The 19,036-nt window shown below is 44.3% G+C and overlaps 1 long non-coding RNA gene across 5 annotated transcripts in view; it reads right to left on the bottom strand.

Annotated features, from left to right (window-relative positions):
* LOC139828415 (uncharacterized) overlaps positions 1 to 19,036 on the bottom strand; it is a 54,309-nt gene that overhangs the window by 19,474 nt on the left and 15,799 nt on the right. For 4 of the 5 annotated variants that reach the window (XR_011739968.1, XR_011739965.1, XR_011739966.1 and 1 more), the window contains exons 3-4: positions 2,564 to 2,682; positions 266 to 424 (exon numbers count right to left, since the gene is read on the bottom strand). This is a non-coding gene — a long non-coding RNA (uncharacterized lncRNA). The remainder of the gene's footprint in view (positions 1 to 265; positions 425 to 2,563; positions 2,683 to 19,036) is intronic. The other variant, XR_011739967.1, reaches the window with a different exon arrangement.

The raw sequence follows: 19,036 nt of genomic DNA, 5'->3' as shown, positions 1-19,036 counted from the left end.
TACCTGCTCCCTGACCTCCCCGCACAGTCCCAGACAGGGGCTGGGAAAGTGTATTAATCATGCACTTAAAAAATATTTAAAAGGGGATATCAGCCAGGAGCTCGGTGGTATTTATGAAGTTGTTTTCTACAGAGGGTGCAAGCTAATTGCCAGATAAAACAAACGGGCTCTTTGAAATGGAAATGGGCCACTTGGAGGTACTCAGGGTTTGGTTCTTGAGCGATGCCCCAAACCCACACTCCTCCTGGGGCTCCCTGTCACCTACCTGGGACCAAGTCCAGTGGCAGCCAAGGCCATGGCTCTCAGACACAAGGAATAGGGCACAGCACACCAGCTTGAAGTGCAGTCACGGTCCCAAGAGGTCTCTACCTCTGAAGAGGGCTGTGCTCCCACCTTTCCACGGTGGTGGCACTGATACAGGATGCTGCAAAGAGACAGAGGGCTCATGCCAGGTTGGAGTCCACCTGAAGAAATCCTGTTACAGGGAAGGGGTATTTGGGGAAAATACCTTGGTTTTCTATCACGTAAGGTGTATTCATGGAGCATGTGAAGGCATTTAGACCCTGTCTGGACCCACAGTATGAACAGGCAGTAGAAGTGCTCCAGCCCACTGCCCCAGGCATGAAGTGGGCATTCCACACCATTTTTGCCAATTCCAAGTGGCAGAATTGGCCCTGGGGCTCCTCATCCACCCAGAAGGGTCAGATAACTTTATGGGGATGAGCATGACTGTCTCTTGCTTCCCCAATCCCAGGATAGAAGCCTCTGTTCTCCTGTGCCTTCTGTGGCACAGAGCCACAATGTCATTGTCTGGAGTGGCACCCAGCTTTGCTTCACCTCAAATCTGAAGTTTCCCTTCCTTGTGCTACATCCCAGGGCAACACTGAGTGCACCATGTCCTGTATGGTTCTGTGGTGCCTCCCGGAAAATACCACTCTGCTGTGGGCCCCCGCAGACAGCCGGGGTTGAGAGCAATAAAATGGAAATCCCCTGTCAAGCCAAACAAAATTATTGAGTTATTCTCACCCGCCGGAGACCAAAGCTTTGTTGACAACTTAATTAACTGTGTTTGTAATGAATTTTTGGCCACATACAACAGACTAATTATCAAAGCAAACCTTAATCTCTTTCTAGGCACATCAAAGTATTGAAAGCACAAAATATTTACATGAGTCTCAGATAAAATTCTTTGCACTAATTCTAACATAATTAAAATTATGTTGGGGCTAAGGTAATTATGCAAGGTGCTTACATGGCATAACAATGTAATACAAGCCTGTAATTTTTTTCTCCTGCAGTCAATCAGCAAAATCCTCAAACACGTATAACTTAAGTGCACTTTCAAATAAGAAAAAGCAGCACCACTCTTAAGCTCAGTTAAGGCATTTAAAACTGCCCACTAAGGCCAGATTTGAGATAATCAGCTTCCTTATTTGCATTACCCGAGCTTTTCTTAGCAATAACTGGACATGAGTGAAACTGGTGAATAAATGGCCCCTGCAGCATTTCCAATTGTCTCTGTGCAACCAGTGAGAGTTTTATTTTTATTTACTTCAAAGTGTTGATGTGAATTTGATGACTAAGTGTTGGAGAGGACTTTGTCAATCCATTCTTTCCTAAGGGGCACCTCTTCCAAGAACAGGTCGTGTGATAGGAAGAGAGAGAAGAGCAGGAGAGGGGAAAGGGACCCGCTTTCTTCCTGGGGTGAGCTGTGACAGGACACCACTTTGCTCCAAAAGGGGAGCCCCTATGACACAAGGCTGACATCTCTACCACAGGAGATGGTGATGCCTGAACACCTCCCAAAAGCCGCAGAGAGGGAAGGGTATCACAGACCGTTCCTGTTATTTCCATCTCCTCTTCCTAGACTCAGATGAGTGGCTGTCCCCAAGGATGTAGGGACTGCGTGGCCACAGTGAGCTTGGTCCCAGCTACACATGTCACTAAGGAACTGCCTGCAGTGCAGCCTCTCAGCTAAGCCTGGCCATGAGAATATGACCAAAAGGCAAGGCCACTCCCAGGTCCCACCTGCCATCTGTGCTGGAAGTCACTTCTGTTGTCACAGGAGGTGACCCAGTTTCAGGAAGCAGGTCCCAGAGATGTCACCATGCATCCCTCAGTGCTTCCTCCTGTCCCTGGGACCAGTACACCTGTGCTGCTGTGACCCAGGGCCTTGTGGTGTGGGCCATGTGGAGAGTCTGTGATGACCCAGAAAATCCTTCAGCTGATGAGCTGAGAAGGCAAGTTGCCTGGGTCACACACACACACACACAAAATTAAATGCTGCCTTAGATCTGCATCACCAAACTGCAGGCACATGCTTCCAGAGGTTCTTGACACTGCACCACTGTGCACTGGCTGAGGCTGCGAGGACCCAGCCTCAGCACTGCCCCTGCCACAGATGCCAGGGCATATGTTCCTGTTTTCCCAGCTACTAAAACCAGTTCCTTTTCGTAGTCTTTGGAGACATTTGCCAACAGAAAGGCTGCCTTTGAACAGATTTCTGCCTAGGTTTGACTTCATTAATCAAATAATTTCTTGACACAAAACACTAAGGACTTACTGGAGGTGCAAGGTTGGAGAGCAGGGCTACGCCAAGCAGCTCCAAGGGGCTGCCCAGAGGCACTCCCATGGACACACAGCTCCGAGGAAACTGTTGAGCTTTCAACTTGATCTGCAAAGCTTAAAAAATTAACAGGTAAGCTTGGAGCAACAACTACTCTTCCTCCCAGCCCGGTTTTCCCCACTATTGCAGTAGTGCTGGTGGGGCTACAGTGATGAACCCAGCCCTGACTGGTGGGTTTGCCCCCATCTTTGCAGACATGATTACCCCAGAAAAGCACAGGGCAGGACTTGGTGGAAACCCAGGCACATGCCAACACACCCACATCAGACACCCCCAGCTCCTCTCAGATAGGCTGAAACCACCTAAACCCACTCCAAACACCTTGTTCCCTGCAGCTCATGAAGGCTGGGGTACAATCAGGAGCTCTCCTACATTTCAGGCTTTTGCATCAACCACAAACAATTCTGAAGCCAGGCCAGAGTTTCTTTCTCTGACTGGTCTAGACCTCTGATTTCATATATTCTAGGTTTGCTACCTCTGCAAAGCACAGAGCATCAGACTAAACCGAGACACAAACTAAGAGGTGGATGGACGAGTAGACAAGAAGCTTCCAGGAGCTAATATCTTTGCTACTCAGTCTTAGCAGGAAGGTGGCTGAGAAGACTTTTTGCTCAGTTTCCCATCAAGAGAGATGATGAACTCCTTGTGGGTAGAAAGAGTTCTAGAAACAGAAACTTACTGATACCAGTATCAGCTGGTGTTACTGTGCACAAGACAACAAACTTTACACTAAGAAAAAGAGCAATGTCACATCTCAAAGTCATCAAAAGGTGAATGAGCTATAGAAATACTATATGGGTTTCTTCACACAACAGTGGGTGTTAGTCTGGAGTTACTCAGAAGACAAACCCTATTGTTTGGTCACATGAGTAACCAATCAGGTAATTGCCCTGAGGGCAATCTGAGGGCTAGGATAGAAGAGAGCCTGGTCATTAAATCTGCATGCAGGGGAGAGCTATAAAAGTTTCTCCTCCTTCTGCCTCTCTGAAAAAAAACAGTTTTGGCATTTGTTCAGCTTTTTAGTAGAAGAAGTCGACTCTACACTTGTCAGGCTCCCATGCAGTGCTGCTCCTCAATGCTTGATTGCCTAAAAGACAACTCCCACGTTCCTCAAATTTCTGAGAAGCTTGACAGCAGGATTTGGGCTTGGTTTCACCTCTGGCACAACTGACAGGTGCTTTAGGAGCTGGAAAGGATTTAAGGCTCTTCATCCTTGGCCTCTCTGCAGAGGCCAGGACCTTTGTGTTGCTGCCACCTCCCAGGCAGAGGAGAGGTGCTAGGGGTGCTCTCTAGCGGCAGGCTGCAGAGAGAACAGGAGCAGCATGCAGATGTTACCCACAACATCTGGAGCAGCTGAGATAAAACATAACTAGGGAGGTAGGCAAGCTTTTGGGGTGCAGAGAAAACCAACAAATATTAGCTAAGGAGTGGCAGGCTAAAACCTGGTATAAATACCCTCTACCCAGGTTGCTCTCTGCTAAAATGTGAAGCATTTTCCAGTAGTTCTCCAAGAGAATTCATGACATCTGTTCAACACGCTCATTTTTTCTACTTGCAGGGAATGCTCTGGGTGCTCTTATGGTGGTACCTAATGAGCTCCACATTTTTTTGTTTTGTTTTGGCCTCAAAAAACTCTTTTGACATTAGGGGATATTAGCCCCATGTTAGTGATGGGAAACAGAATCAGAGAGGACTAGCTTTAAAGGTGTTTCAGCACTGGCATAGAGGAAGGTACTCAGCATCAGCAGAAAAACTACAGAGTACACTTCTTTGTATTTAGAATTTAAAATAGCTTCAAAATCTGAATCAGAGTGGAGACAGGGCTAGTTTTAAAAGGTATATTTGTGACCTTTTCATCATTACATTTTCAAGTTCTGAATAATAAAGATTGGGAATTAAACAGACTATTGAAATTCTCCTACTATTTAGCAGAAAAGCAATATGAACAATTGGGGGAACAAGGGCTTGTGAGAAAACGTATTTTTTTAAAAGAATCCATAAATATTTTCCACTTTTAGCCATGAATATTTGAAGTCTTTTTTTTGGAGAAATATAATAACTCCAAGTTACTCCTAAATTGTTACTCCCATCATCTTGAAAATGGTGGGAACTGTATATTTTACTAAAACCTACAATATTGCACTTTGGGGTAGAAGGAGATCTGATTCCAGCCACTGCATCCCTGGTTCCAGGCAAGTTCCCAGGGCAGTATCCGGCCACCTGAGGGCTCTGAGGGTGTCCTGGACCTCCTTACCTCCAGCTTTCCTCAAAGCCACCAAACTGCTGCTGTCACCAAAAGCAGGACCACAAGGGACCACAAGTCCCCTTGTGGAGGCTGAAACATCTTTTTCCTGGTGCAGAACAAAAATACGAATCTTTATTCACAAATCCTTAAACTCCTTGTGGTAAGCAAGCAAATCTAAGCCTAATCCCTATTCCAGGAAGGAAAATGCAGCCTCTCAGGGCCCTGCAGTCCCACTTAGGGATGTGCACAGCGACAGCAGGTGGAGCTGCAAGACCAGGAGTGAGTGTGGAGATGCCTGGTGCAGCTCCTCGCTGCCTGGGGGAAAGAAATATTTGGTTTTGGAGTGGAGATAGAAAGACTCAGCTCAGTGTGGCCTTTAGAAGCATCCCCTCTCTGCCACAAATTAAGAAAAGGAAATGTTTGTTTCAAATCCAGAAGGAGGGAGCCAAGCCTTCTGTCTTTTTGGAGAGAAGACAGATGCTCTGAGGTTGGAATGTGGTGCTCAGCTCACAGAATCACAGAATGTTAGGGATTGGAAGAGACCTTGAAAGATCATCTAGTCCAATCCCCCTGCCAGAGCTCCCAGCCCCACTGCAGGCTTCATGTGCAGCCTTGCCTACATCGCTTAGGGAGACACCTGAAATGGCCTTCACCATTTTCCGGGGAACTCAGGCAATCGCCAACCCTCAGGCCTTGTCCCCCTTTCCCACGGGAGTTCTCCAAGACACTCTCCATCTTAAAACTTCCTGTAAAAGTTTTCAGTGGTAGATAATGTTGTCCTGCTCATAGCCATAAGGTACAGCCTTACCTTACCAAAGGCCTTTTTAGTATTCTTAAGGCCACCTCCCAGGGCAAAGTAGGCATGTGCCAGCCCTGAGCCCCAGCAGCCCCATAGGTGGTACTTTTAAGATATTGCTTTGGTAGGTTATAAAACTCCCTTATGAAGCCAGTGATTACAACTAATGTAAGATTTATGGATGGGGATATTCTTTGATGGTGTCTGGGTTACAGAAAGGCATAACGATTGATGCAAGTGTGCACAGGCTGACCCTGCAACAGATAGGGGTCTTGTGCATCTCCGTGCCAAATGCTCAACGTACCAATGCACCAGTGCCCCAGGCTGCTAATTTATAGAATAAATAAAACAATAACTTCAGTGTAATAAGCTCACACACAGCCCTTCTTAGTTTGATTTTTAACTGTGAGGGTGACAACCAACAAGCAAAAAAACTTCCACAGGAATCGGGTAGATTTGTCATCCTTAACGAATCAGGTCCATGTCCTCCTGTGGGGTTTCTCAGGGGTGGCAACCTCACTTTCTGGGGCAGGCCTGGCTGACACCCCAGCATCTGACATGGGCGTTCTAAGAAGAGTTTTAAAAGAAACACATTTAAATAGAAACTGTATTCATGTTGTTAGATTTAACTTATTGCTTCTGCAATAACTGCAGTGCAGTTCCATGTACACTATGCTGAGCTATTATACCATCCTAAGAGTCTGCACCAGTGCTCAAAGCATAGCTGGATCCCACCCTGAACTACCAGCAGCCCTACGGACCCTGAGAAGTTTGGCTAAAGCTGTTCTGTAAGCCGAGTCCAGGCTATCCCAATTATATTTTCATTTATGGACTCAGGGCAGCTGAAACAGGAGGAGATTTTTGGCTCAGGACACATGGGAGCCAACATTCAACTACAATAGCTCTTCCATGCTTTCACATCTCTGGAGTGCTTCTGCCACATGGTAACAGTAGGGAACGAGCTATTTGCTCCACAAGCATAACCACAGCCTGACATTGCACGAAACACATACAAACATTGTTCTTCAGCAGGATTTTCATCTCATGGCAATTTCTGAGGGTGCTGAAGTCTTTGTGGTTTCTTGTATTTGGGGGGAAGCAAAGATCAAAGTACAACACCCTCTGGGATCTGGCCTGGGCAACACTGTCCCCAGATCACTCAGTGGCATGTGACAAGATTGCCTGCAAAACAGGCTTTACCAAGGCAAAATGCATGAGCTGTTCAGTGCTCACTGCCCTGCCACAGGGCTGAGCAGTAGAATGAGGTGGGTAGTGGCACCTGTACCCCCTAAAGGCGTGGTGGATGGGGTGGCTGCGTCCTGGGTAAGGCCAGCACATGAAGCCCATCCTTTAGGACTTCCCACTGCATGCCAGTTCTGCCTCCCCTGAGATGTACAGTCCCTTCACAGCCCAGCTGAGCCCCTGCTTGCCAAGAAAGGGAGGTTAAAATTTTTTCCTGAAGGAAAACAACCTAGAGGCTTGTGGGTTGGCAGAGGGGACATTGCTCACTGTCCTGCCCACTTCTGCAGCCTGCACAAGCTGTAGGCTTCCAGCACAGGGCAGGAGTGCACAGTGATCCAGGAGCCTCTCTGCCTTGAAAGGCAGGGAGCACATTGCATGGGCCTGGCAGAGGAGCTGTGCACCTCAAGCTGATGCCACCAAACCCACCTGCCCTCCCAGCTGCTCTGTGCTCAACTACAAGCCTTACAAACCCTACAAGGCCCTGAGCAACCCGACCTGACTTCGAAGTGAGCCCTGATTCAAGCAGAGAGTTGGACCAGAGTCATGCTGAGGTCCTTCCAACCTGATTTATTCCATGATGCTGCTACCTTTGTGCACCACAGGAGGTTATCCTGGGGCAACATCATGTCTTCCTACGCACCTCTCATAGTGGCTAAACCACTGCTCCAAGCTCTGACACAGACACTCTGCAGACAGATTTTTCTTGGTATTTAGCTTACCCTTTCTGCTGACCCAGCTGGCACAGATCACCGCCTGAGCTGGCAGAGGACCTAGAAGAGCCCATGCATCACAACTGACTCGAGCCCAGCCTTCCCATGATTTATTCTCCCATTTGTGCCACACCAACAAAACAAACCCACGTCTCCCACAAACATTTTTCTACAATTGACCAAGCTGATGCAAAAAGCCCAGGGCTTATCTCCTGAATCCCTGTTAAGTTTGCAAGGCTGAAGCCTGAGGGAATAGACATCTAAACCCTTCACACAGCAACCTCAAGAGGCAAAGCAGAATTTTGAGCCTGGGAACTTTGATGGTTTTGGTAAATAACCAGCAGAGATTGAGAGATTGGAGAAAGGCTCCTCCAACATCCTGGTTTGCCCATAAAATGAAAGAATAGGTCGTACATTTAATAACTTTGCATGTTTTATGACATTATTGTCTATAAAACCTTGTTAGTTTCCTTAGTAATCAGAAAACTGACTCTTTTTAATAGAAAGCGCAGTGTACTTGCCACAAGAACAGAGAATGAAAATTGGTCTCCTATGCAAATAGTTCAATTATAACCAAAAGCAAACACTGAAAGAGGTCAAGTTCCCAAAAGGATGTATGTTTACATTATAAATAAGGAATTGGGAAATGGGAACAATATGACAGTTTTACTACTTGGGAGCTGTGACTCGCTAAGGTAAACAGCAGTTTCAATAGGGGGCTTGAGGTGCAGCAAACCCAGTGATGGCACTATGAGTTGGGTTTTTTTATGTGTGTGTAAAACTGCAAAAAGGCTTATTCCTTTTTACAAAACCGTGAGACTGATCCCGGATAAGTCAGCAGGGTTTCTTATTTGGTGTGTGGGCTGGATGCTTGATTAATTGACCTGAAATCAGCACAAACAACTCTGAAGAAAGCAATTTGTCACTTAAACTGTTCACTCAAGATAAAAAATATTTAAGATGGGTCCAAATTCTCAGGGATTAGGATAAATCAGTTCCTTGTAATTATTTTTTAACTCCTTTTGGTTGCCAGTAACGGACTGTTACATTTTGGCTTTAAGACACTGGAGGTTTTTTGGCATAACAAAATCAAAACCACTAAATATTTACTATTTATAGGTAATCTGTTAGAGGCGAGTAATGGAATCCTACTATAGCTTCAAATTAATGTATAACTTAAATAATGGCTAGCTTAGTGCTGTTGTGTTGGTTCACATCCGGGAAGGCTTTAGGCAAAAGCAGGTCCTGGTGTGGATGGTTGAATACAGTATAAACAGAGCCTAGCACAAGAAGGAAAGCAAGCCCAGTAGAGGGAATTATAAATATAAACCAGGAAATAGATAAGGAAATATAAATATAAGAAAGCTGGCTATAAAGGAAGACAAAAATTTCCCTTTGTCACCTCCCAGGAGGTGTCTCAAGTTTTTAGGTCTGCAAGCTAAGCCTACAATGCATCTCCTGATTGCCACCTGGAGGAAGAGGTCAAGGCTGGAAATGATCCACCATGAACATCATCCTGTTAAAAAAACATTCAGTTCAAGAAATATTAAAATGAAGCCAAGGGTGCCCAGCAATGAGCTATGACTGCTACAGCACTCTGAATGTGAGAATAACCCTCTCCCATAGCCATCTGTATTTATACTAACATACCCACTTTGAAAGAATGCTCCCAGACAGAAAGCAGTACCTGTATTCCCACTGGTCCATCAGCCATGCACAGCTCCTCAGAAAAAGATGTCGGAGAGATCTTTCAGGAATTTATTCCCTTCTCCATTTCAAGTTGGAAAACGGGAAGCTCAAAACCTCAGTTCCTCTCAACCCCTATATCACCATATCTTGAGACTTATAATTAACTATTTCAGACAAAAAGGCATCCAGCTACACATTCAAAGCAAACAGTCACATCCGTATGGTTCTGGTAGAGTTAATTTTGAGGTGGGGCATTTGCCTACACTCCAGCCACAGACTGAGTGCTGGAGGCAAGGTATCCATTTCCCTCATTTTCAGAGGTGCAAAACAGTTTCCCCTCCCACCGAGACACCAAGGATATTTCAGGGGAAAAAAAACACCTTTATAAACGAGACAAACCCAAAGACAATAAATCAGATTCCCCTAAACTTTGTTGTGTGAGAGCTCTTAGCTCCCTTGTGGTGATGCAACAACCTTCAGCCATGGTTCAGCAGAGCTTAGCTTGGGTTTTCCCTAGTTTTAAAACAAAACTTTGTATTGATCTCAAAATAATGGATACTTTTTCTATGAGAAGACAGTCAATGCTATTAAATGCAGGATTTCACTACTTTATTTACCTTTCTATGTCAGCCAAAATTTGAATGGCTGTTTTGTCTGCAGCTGAGGACTTCAGCTACTTCCCTAGCAGAGACAGCCATAAAACCCCAGTAAAGATATTTTTTTTCCTTGTCAAAATGTATTACATGTGATTGAAAGGCAAGAATCTTGAGTATTGTTAACCCCAAACTACTCTTGATCATTAGTGACCATTTCCACAGAAAGAGCACCATGCCAGTAAAACCAGAAAAAAAGAGGAGATGCACCTTTGCTTTCTAGAGAGATGTTAACAAGAGTTCACCACACACAAGTCGAGAAAGCAACCCGTTTGATCTGAATAAGACCTTCAACAAGCAAGATCTGAAGATGCTAACAGAATAACACTAATCAATGCAAAGACTAGGGCAGAAATTATTCTGAAAGTCACTACAAACCTCTAAAAGGGATCTAGAAGCCTCTGAGCTTACAGTGTAAGAAGATTATTGAACAACGCTACCAAAGAGAAGTAGTACCTATGACACCTTGTCCCAAGGAAGGCGGCTGGAGCTGCTGCTACTCTCCACTGGCTCCCACTTCCATGGACACTAGGAACTGCAGCAAAACACCTTCCAAAGGGCACCAAGATCACCTGCCAGCCAGTTCCTGTCCACCAGGTTGACAGCTCTTGATGGGTCAATATGCATTACAAAGCATAACATAGAAGCATTACACATGATCAATTTTATCAGTGTATTTTCAAAGCGTATTATTGAAGTATTCGCCAAGCACCTTTGCAACCATTTTACAGGTGGAGATACTGAGCAATTGAGAAACCAAGAACCTTCACTTCACTTCTGATATACCAAGTCAGATATATCCATTGATTTCAGTGTTTCTTTGGGGAAAATCAGTGTGGGAAAAAAACTGCTCTACAAATGTATACAATCAGTATCAAATGGCAGAACAAGCCCACATGACTCAGTACCTCTTAATTCGCAAATCAACGCCCCTACCCTCACTTAATCAGGATAACCAATAGATTTTCAGTTGACTAAAATAACATCAACTATTTCAAACTTTTATGAGCACTCTGAAAGCTGAACGTAATTTCCACTTCCAAACAAGTGCAACAAGACAGTCTGCACCTCCTGCCTCAGACCAAGCTTCTGATGGTGGTGTTCTTTCACCTGTCCTGAATAGGAATTTTAGGCTTGGGGAGAAGTTGCCCCAGATTTGTCTCTGCTCCCAAGCGCATGTTCAGCTTGTAGCTTTGCCTGACTGCAAAGGCAGAAGAACACAGATAGCCACACACCAGGGATGCTCAGCTCCTTTCCCTTCTCCCCCATTATCACCTGCGCTGCTGAGATTTTGGCTCTGCCATCAGCTGCATCTGGCACATCAGATCAAACTGGTTCTTTGCCCTGGTGCAGGTGTAAGGAAGGGAGGGAGCGCACACAGGACAAAACTGATTTATTTTAAATGTGGGGTGGTGGGAAGAAGCTGTGAATACAAGAAAATTGAAGCCTTGAAAATACCCAGAGGAAGAAAAAGGATGGCCTGAAGGGCTGAGTGATAAAGTGCCTGTTCTCCCATAAGGCTAAAGGAGAATAAACAGACAGAGGTGAGCAATCCTGCTCCAGCTGAAAGAGGGATTAGGAATTGCTTTTAAGAGGAAGGACCCACCTATAAATCCAAAGTGAGATTCAGCAAGAGCTATGGAGTAGGATCTAGGTGACAGCAGTTGTTTACTATAAGCTCATGTAGATTTTAGTAGGATTCTGTTTTCCTCTCCTTCTATTCTACATGTTACCTAACATTGCTGTGCAGCATGTAGCAGCTGCAATCCCAAATCCCCAGAGGTGATTGCTCACCAGCAGGGGGAATGTGCTCATACAGCACACCAAATACATACCTCTCCCAAAACAGTCTTTGTCTATATATTAACCACAGATCCAGGCTGCTGCAGAAGGACATCTGTGTAACACTCAGTGCTGGTGCTGCACAACCATTTTAGAAGTTCGAGTGAAGTAAAGCACAGATGTTTTCCAAAATCCTGCAGGACATTTTCACTGTTACCAACAGCTGGGCAGGCTTTTGCATGGTAACATCACAGCAGACAGTTACGCAGAAAAAAGGAAAAACTGAAGCCTGCACTGAGCTGCCAGCATTCCAGCAGGAAATGTTATTTCAATAAGGAGCACAAATGCAGATGCTGTTTCTGTGCAGGGCAGAAACCCTCCCTACCCATTCTTCATATGCTGCTTGAGTTATCTAACATCTCTCCTGCAATAAATTATTTGTCCATGTGATTTTTGCTACTGTCACAATATTGTCAGCCTTGGGGTTTCAGGAGAAAAAGGACTTGCAGGTCTCAGTGTCTCCTGCACCCAGGTCTCCCCATCTGACTGCAGTCCCTTGGTCTGCACGTGTAGTGGAAGGTTCACAGCCCATGGTGGGCCCTCTGCCATTCAGAGCGATGGAGATGCTGGAACCAGGATCCAACTGAGAAGCCCAGGAAGGTGAACCTGTTGCACATGACTTACAGTTGCAGGTGTTCGCAGGCAGCAAAGTTATTCTGTAAATGCTAATGTTGTTTTCACACACTCTGCCTCTCTCCCTCACAAAGGCTTGCTAAGATCAGTGTGTTTGCTGAAATGAGCCAAGAGCTAACTTCCCTCCAGCCAAGGAATATCAGCAGAAACAAAGTGACCTCTCTTGACCAGGTCTTCAATATTTAGAGGAATGTGCAATGTTTTGCCACATCATTTGAATAAGTTTGTTTCAAGAAGTGTGCAGAGAAGGGAGAGGCAGTTACTAATGGGCTTAGTTCATTCTATGAAGAGGTGTAATTAAAAGGTGAAAACCAAAGTATATCTCACAGTGTCACATGTTAACACAGCATTTTTGAAAGCTCTGTGATTGTACCCATTAAAAACAAACAGACAAACAACAAAACAAAAACCACACAAAACCACCACACCACATTATAAGGGGAAGAAATGTACTTTGAGCAGTGTAAACTTCTATTGTCACATTACTACAACTTCTTTCCATCTGGAAAAAAAAAAAAAATCATAACAAATCAGGGTGGAAGAAAGCCTTTTGTTTGTTTCTTTTTTGTAATTAAGTCTGTCTTGCAAAGAGGCAACAAAAACAGGAGATCGGCCAGATTTGTGGGAGAGTAACGGAGAAACCAGAGCTACACAATGCACTCAGAAGTCACTCTCCCTCTTTCTTTGTACTTTTATTTTCTCCACATCCTCAGCTGCTCTCATCAAGCCCTTAATGCAAATATTCATGTTTTACTCTATCTATTGTGCTAGAATCTAATAGTCCTCCATCACAGGCAATGTCCTCACTGGGATCAGTGCAGTGGATATGTGGAAGCACAAACTAGTTCCTGAACACTTTTGAAGTAAAGACTGTGCAACATGAAACATTCTGGAGGCTCACCCCAGTTCCTACAGAGCACAATCAGAAATAACCTGTATTCCTTATCTTTAATCCATGAGACCCACAGTCAGAGCATATAGGTCCAGCCAGCAGAGCTGTTTTTCTGGCTGCGTCACATCTCTCTGAGACTTGGTCCACTGTCCAAAGTGCTTCTACGGTCTGTTTTAGTTGAGGAAAATGCAGAGAGTGCCTCAGGCTCCGTTTGTACCAACCTGCAAAGCAATTTAGTTATAGTTTAACTCCTGCTTGAAAACGAGGTCAAGAGGTGAAGCCTACAAGCCAAGGAGAAGTCCTCCAGCAGGCAACGTGGTTATTGGGTGCACCACATAAAATCAGTTGCACCATCTCTAAGCATAACCTTATGATTCACCATGCACAGAAGCCTCTGGAAACTGTTGAGGACTACTATTGTCCCTCGAAATACCAGCTAAATTGGATAAAAACATGAAGATTTCTATTGTATTCATTAGGTGCTTTCTCCCAGCAGATGTGGTACTGGGCAGCCCAAATTTTGCCCCAAAAGAAGCTGAATCAGCAAGCCAAAGCTTGCAAGAATCTGTATGCCCTCATCTCAAAGCACTGCATGTTTTCATTCTGCCAGGGCTTCTGGGACTCTCAAAAGCTTCTCAGGCATCTAAGTTACAACATTACAGATTGTGACACCCCCCTGCCTGTTCTCTATAAGCAGGGAAAGCCATGTTGCTCCACACAGGCCCCAGAATGTGTTATTCATCCTGAAATGCACAGAGGGCATCAGACAAGTGAGAGCTTAAGCACAGGGTCACCTGCTGTTGTGAGTCTCATCTCGTTAGAGAGGAAAGTCACCATGAGTGACATTTCCTAAAGCAGGGGACTGGCCAGAGAGAGCACAGTACCCACTACAATGGAAGCGACCTGGGTAAAAGCAGGGTAAGCAGATGTGGTTGTACATCTGCAGGATGCCTTCCAGCAAGGGGCATGTGCTGTCCTTGTTCAGCTATAGCTAATGATGGGACATGAAATTCCTGAAGTTGTGAGGGTTGAGGCTGCTGCTTTTATCTGATCTCACAATCCTGTCACCTTGGTATCTTAGCACAACCTCAAGCTTTTCTAAGTAAACATTTCCACAGAGCAGCCATGGTATGTGCTAACTCTTTCCATTTGCCCTTTGTCTTTCCCAGGGTTGCAAGCGATTTCCCATTCAGCAAGGCTGAGGAGGTTTTGCCGCAGAGCCGAGGGGAGGTTTCTTGGTGGATATGACCAAGCATAGCATGTTTTTCTCTTCTTTTCCCCTGTGGTGATAGTTCTGCCCTGCCCTTCCCTTCCTTCAGCCTAGTTAGACAAGTCAGACAGTCTCCAGTCTGACCTTGCTCTGCCTTCCTTCCCCTCCTGCATATTACTTTTCAGCACTTACTGTGGCACAACACAAATGACTGCCTACAGAAAAACTCTGTGGATGAACACCTGCCCATGGATCCTTCTCAGATCCTGTTTTCAGAGTTGGATATAGCTATCTCAGTAGGTTTACAGCATTTGTGTGGCCTTCATCCACATCGTTGCAGAATGAGTCTACAATCCTTTCTGCTTCCTGGGATCCACAGAAAATAACGGGGATTTGACATTTATATCTGGATGGTTTACAAGATACTTCTGCATTTCTGAAGAACTATTGAGCTTGGGATGTAACTGTCAATCTAAATTACATGTAACTGGAAGATTTCTCCATCCAACCTTCTCTGAACATATGGGCAGATCTTCAGCTGGTGTAAATCAGTGTAGATATGCTTAGTTACTCCAGCTGAGAATCTGGCACATATGTCTTATAGCTCTTCCAATATTAAAAGCACACATTCTCTTTTTATGTGAGCTCAGATATTTATATGAAGTTGTTCAGACAATTCTACTTTTTTGGTGCAGATTAGTCTCCCCAAAAGAGACGGGTGTAAGTAAAATGTTTGCAACATTTGGGCTTTACTCAAACCCCAGTTTCTGTGCTCCTTCCAATTGTTGTTTGCATCATTGTTTTAATGATGTGAAGCGTGTATGAATAAAATCCATGTATGGGAAAGGAACTGATGGAGGATCAAAAGCTGTTTACAGATTAAATACAAAGTACTTAATGGGGTTAATGTCAGCAGAGCCAAATGCAGCCAGTTGAGGTACACAGGTGCCATTCTAGAGTCGAAAAGCGGACTTTTTACATTTCTAAATCTTACGTGCCAGAGGCCACTGCACTGGAATATATCCATTACCATTGAGATAATGGATCTATGACCACTTACATCAGAGGATAAACTGTCCACTTATATATGTGAATTTATTCTTCTCCCTAAGATTATCCCACAAAATTATCTTCAGTCTCAGGCCATGTGAAATTGAATTTAAAATTCCGTGTCACCGAAATACCACAGTTCCTCTAAGGATAAGACCCAAGTTCTAAGGGTCCTCTGCAGCATCTGTCTCCACAGCCATGCAGGAGTCTGGGAATCTTTTTTCCCCAGCTGTGAACTTCTGCATCAGGAGGGTTTTCACCATTCTTTCACTGCTTTTTACATTATTTGATGGCCATCCCTTGAGTACTAGGACAGACTTGCTTGATGGTTTCTGAATCTTGACTACAGTTCATCACTGTTTTTCACAACAGTTGCTGAAACAGCTCCATGTTAACTACTACATAAATCTCCTATTTCCCCGAATGCAGACAGTTTGGAATCCTCTGCTGTGTGACTATAGAGTTTTTCCTTTCCATCAGTCACACTAGAAAAGTTATTAAAAACAGTGTTTTTAATAAACCCCAGAAAGCTATGTATTTCCTGTACATGCCTGGCTAGCAAAAGAGTCTCCTTTTCAAAAGTGCCATATGCAAAGCTTATATCATCTACTAAGGAAAAAAATACCTGTACAGAAAGCAGCAGAAGCGACTAAACCAAAAGAACCTGTGCATATTTCCTTTACCAACCAACCTCCACCTGATTCAGAAAAATTACTAGGAAAGAGATTTCTACACATTTCTAGAGCCCACGGGATTCCTCTGTCAGCACTAAAAAAATCCTATTGCAAAAACCCTCTCCATCTTGTCTTGTCTGCCTACAGAATGAGCTGGCTAAGAAATGCAGTTTACTCTGTCTGTCGCAACATCTGGAAGTCATATTGACACATCCAAGCAAATTAGAGCCAGAGACCAGCAAGTTACGTAAAGAATGAATATGTCTGGCTGACCCTCTCCCAGACACCGCATTACCATGAGGGGAGATATATGGAGTCCAAGAGGGAAATGCAGGTGCAAGAAAAGGATGACATTGGGACATTCGCCTTCATCATGTCAAAGGTCCTGCCTTTAATTTGCATTCAGAAGGACAGCTGAAACTTCTTGTTAACCAATAGGTACATTCCCCTGCAGGAGGTTAAGAGAGATATATAGAAATGCTGTTGTAAACAATTAGTGGGTTGATAACTCCTAAGATTTCTTTTTAGCTCATCAGCTGAGATAGAGTGGTCCAGTCTACAGGGAGACCTTACTATCCTAATAAAAATGTCTGCACTGAAGTGACAACATCATGACTTGCAAATGAAGCTCTGTTTGTAAATGACATTTCTTTCACAGTGGCTACTGACTGGCAGAATTTTAGAATTTTCATATTTTCATGGTGCCTCTTTCCACAGCTCAGCATCACACTGCAAACTAAGATGCTCCAACCTGAACTGTCTGGTACCAGCATGAACTGCTTGTTAGCTGTAGTTCTCATTTGGTGTTATCAGTTTCACATCTTTTAGGTCACCAAGAAAGTGTTGCTGGCCTTGTGCTATTCTCTGCATTTGGAGGCCCCCAAAGCAGCACCAATCACAGCTGCCAGGCCTGGGATGCTGGCATGCTCCAAAATATCTTATAAAATTCTGCCCTACCATCTGAGGTGCAGTTCAATGCACAGATTGAATCAGTGAGATATCTCCTGAATGCATCAAATATGTGTTAATAGCAAGTCCATGCTTCAGAGCCATCCAACAAATTGGAATACACTTTTGTTTTCTTGACTTTTGATTGGTGTGAAGCTTAATACCATATTGCTCCCAAAATTCTGTTTGACAACCACTGAAAGACGTGATTGACTTACAGTGCAAAGTTATTTCTCCATACAGATGCAGTCACAGAATAGGAAAGTACCTCATTCCTGAAGGTGTTACAGAGATCTTATTGCTGTTTATGAAGAGCCTGTACACATCAGCTGGTAGGACAGGTAGCAGGCAGGGCAGCCCAGCTGCAGCGCAGGTAAGTGGCACTGCCTCTGTATGTTGGCTGATCCCACATTTGACCAATATCACTATGTTCTAGCAGGGAATAACTTAAATTTTTCATATCTGGAGGAAGCAAGGAGGTACCTTAAAGGCAGATCTGGGCCTCCGGTACATATCCCAGAATGCAAACTGCAGAAATTTAAGGCATCACTCTATGGCAGCTACTGTCTAGTTAATTGCACTGGATTCAATTCAGGTCGCATTTCAGGAGCCCACCTAAAGATGAATGAGGACTAGAAATTTAGCCGATAGCCTGAAGATCAGAGATCAAAGAGCAAATATGGCATAAAATATAATAAATTCCTTCGGTCAGATGAGGGATGGGCTGGTCTTGATTTGACACAAACAGTTGTAGGGCTTTATTGCAAACTACAACCATGCAGGTATTTCATTTGTTTTTACCTTTGGCTGTTATCATCTCTTCAAAGCTGGCTCAGGCAGAACCAGGTCAGTTGGTTCCAGTCTAACCTTTCAGAGGAGGGGGAGGAAGGAGGGACCACTTATTTGCACTGCTAAGCAAGGCCAATCTTTCTATCATCATCTGCCCTGCTCTTTTGTTAGATGGCTTTAAAAAAAAAAAAAAAGCATAGCTAGAAAAAATTAAAAAAATGACTGCATCCAGCCTGCCTCCACTACACCACTACAAAGCTGCTCTAATCAAAGGTTAAAAATGAACTCGGGCCAATGAGATGGAAATAGAGAATAAACATGCAGAAGCATCTGAGATTTACTACTCAGACAAGACTATTTTCCATAGGATTTGACTAAGAATTCTTGGCAGAGGAATGGAAGGTAAATCTCTCTCTGTCCTTTGAGTGGAATGGGGATTTTCAGGTCTTTCTCTGGCTGAGTGCAGGCATGTGCAACTTTCTGTGGATGTGAGCAGATGTAAATACCATGTTCAGCAATCAAAGGTTCAGCATAAGCCTGTTGCTTTCAGAGGACCTGAGGTCTAAACAAAACCCATAAAGACAGCAGGAACCCTTCTTGACTCAAATGCCTGATCTAAAAGCCCAGTGAAGCAGCAGGTCACCTGAGTATGAGAGTTTTCATTGAAATCTATTATGAAGTTCACAAAGAACGTTGCAATAATTGGAGCCAAAAGGTGCAAGTTTCCCTTTTTCCCCTTCATTTCAGCTAAGGAACTCCAGGTCTTGGCAAATTCCAGCTCGGCAGCCCAAATACAGAGGAGATCTCTCTCAGCAGCCACAACTCTGCATAGCTCTCACAACATGCCAAACTTCTTTTTATGCAGGAGCTGTCATCACCAGAGCAGTAACCTTTCCAAGTCTGGGAACACCACGTATCACTAATTGACATGTCACACAGACAGAACGTTCTTAATTAAGCCCCATATAATTAACCATGCTTCTCATGCCACTCACGGCACCTGAGCTGGTATCTTTGCAAGATGCTGTTCCAAGGCT

This window comes from Patagioenas fasciata, chromosome 7 (assembly GCF_037038585.1).
Source record: "Patagioenas fasciata isolate bPatFas1 chromosome 7, bPatFas1.hap1, whole genome shotgun sequence".
In the NCBI taxonomy this organism is placed as follows: Eukaryota; Metazoa; Chordata; class Aves; order Columbiformes; family Columbidae; genus Patagioenas; species Patagioenas fasciata.
Note: the sequence above shows the minus strand (reverse complement) of the source record. Positions and strands in the feature narration are given on the sequence as shown.